Here is a 2591-nt window from a genome sequence, read left to right on the forward strand (position 1 = left end):
ATGCTGTGTTGTTTACAGTTTGGAATTAATTACATTTTTTTCAACACCTTTTATTAGCTTCTGATAATTTTAAACTCTATGTATATAATGATGCAGCAAAGGCAATTGACTTTTATGTTGATATGGTCCAGAAATGACATAGGGATGGATCTGTTTTTTCTAATTCTCTGTGATGCTGGAGAAAGAACATAGCAACAAGAGTCTAGTAAATTAAGAAAATTTATGACCTCTAAGGGTTTTTTTACGTTTTATAATCTTGTGAATAACAGACTAGAAATGGTAAACCCTGTTCTGTTTTCACGAGGACTAAAACAGTAAGTGCAATTATTTCAGGAAACCAGGCGGTGAATTGAAGGTTGAACAAGAATCTCTGTGTCTTTCACATGTCTACCTAGGAAACTAGAACTGAAAGGAAGCCAGCAAAATAGGTCAAATAAATTAAACTAAGTCTATAAAAAGAGACTTAGGTTTTTAGTGTTTCAAGTTAAATACTACTGAAATAAGTGTCAAAAAGACAAAGCCAGCAATTTTGTCAAGAAATAAAGAACAAAACAAAAATAATTTTATTGAAATTATTGTCATCAAATGCCTTAGACTTAGTCTTTAAAAAAAAATCAAATCCTATACTAGGCACTTTACAGAATCTTAACATATTTCAAATACATTGCCTGGGGACAGGCTTGCCCTAGTTGAGACAAACTTTGGACATAAATATATTTAAAATTAAAATTTAATAATTTTATATAATATTGAAAATGTTAGCACTTCTAATTTTGTATTCTGTTGTATCTGTGATAATGAAATGATAGTTTTGTAGATATACAATAAATTCTCTTCAAGGACAAATATTAATTCTGAATATGATTTTTACAAATATCTAAGATAGAAATGTTGTGAATAGAATGCATGTTCTATTTAAGAGTGTATCACATTGTGTCAGTATCTAGGGTCAGAATAATACAGAAAATATTTAGCATTTAGGAATTTCAGGGACCAGACGATGATAAATTATCAGATAATAAATTAATAGTATGTCATTCACTCATTGTTGTTTAGTTGGAACTGACTCAAAGTGAATCTCCAGTGGATTTTCAAATGTTGTAAACTGTGTGGGAGAAGATTAGCCATCTTTCTCCTATAAATTTGACTTGGCACGTGGAATAGCCCAATACTTTAACCACCAATCCACCAAGACTCCCTAAATTAAGAATAGGTGATGAGAATAATTATAAAGCATCATATTTTCCAGAAAGGTCTAGCTCAAAGTAAAAATCAAATATTTGGTTGAAATCAACAATGATTATACTCAGTAGGTGAATGGATAAACACACCTTAGTATATCTTACAGTAGAGTATTATTTAGAAATGAAAAATTGAACTATAAAACTTTTCAAATTCATGGAAGATCTTAAATTCATATTTCTAAAAAAAAGAAGCCAAAATACTTTATGATCATAATTTTGTGATATTCTAGAGGAGGTGTTAAGTGGCCTTGTAGTAAGGATCTCTATTGCTAACCTAAAGATATGCTGTTAGAATACATCAGTTGTTCCATGGGAGAAAAATGGAAAATCTTCTCCAGTGTGATAACCTGCCTCTGAAAACTTCCCGAAAGATCAGCTACGAGTCAGCTACTTCTGACTCCAAGGCACATAACAACACACATAGCTCCTGGAAGATCGCCTATCAATTTGTTCACACTTGACAGCGTCTATAAAAATAACAGAAATAGAAACAGATGGCAGTGGCTTCTAAGAATGAATGGAATGTGGAAGGTATATGTGTAACTATTCTACAAGACACAATGCTGAACACACACATTAAACTATCATATCCCTCCCTTATAACTTAATCTTTACCTCTTTAATATTCATCTGGTATTTACCTTTGATCCAGTTGTACCACCAGGTTTGGATTTAGATGCTAATTACATTGTCCCTGCTACCATATATTGTGTGTCATTTTTTCCCCTTAATCTTTAACATAGCTCTCATTACAAAATAATTAGTAAAACATCCATTTAATGGAATTATATTTATTGTTTAGTCAAACTTGTTTTCATATTGCATTAATAGTAATTAATAATTCTTTAATAAAAGCACACCAAAATGCAATTAATCACTGAGTTGATTAGAACTTATTGCAACCTGCTACACCATATAACAAAGTTGTTGTTATTGTTGTTGTTGTTAGGTGCCATTGAGTCCAGTATGATTCATAGTGACCCTATGAAGAAAAGATATGAAACCTTTGTGCCATTCTCACATGTCCTGACACACTAAAGCCCATTGAGGCAATCGCCACATCAATCCATCTGGTTGAGGGTCTTCCTTTCCGTCAACCCTCTACCCTAACTAGCATTATGTCCTTCTCCAAGCAACCCCTCCACCCCTCCTAGGGACATGCCAGAGCATGTGAGGCAAAACATCATCATTCTTGTTTCCAAAGAGGACTCCAGCTGCACCCTTTCCGAGATATGCTTGTTTCTTCTTTTGGTAGTCCATGGGATGATCAATCCATGGGATGGCTCTTCTCCAACACCACAGTTCAAAGGCATCAATTATTCTTCTTCTGTTATCCTTATTCACCAT

The sequence above is a fragment of the Elephantulus edwardii genome, unplaced genomic scaffold (genome assembly GCF_000299155.1).
Source record: "Elephantulus edwardii isolate Elephantulus edwardi_28Jun2011 unplaced genomic scaffold, EleEdw1.0 scaffold00023, whole genome shotgun sequence".
NCBI lineage: Eukaryota > Metazoa > Chordata > Mammalia > Macroscelidea > Macroscelididae > Elephantulus > Elephantulus edwardii.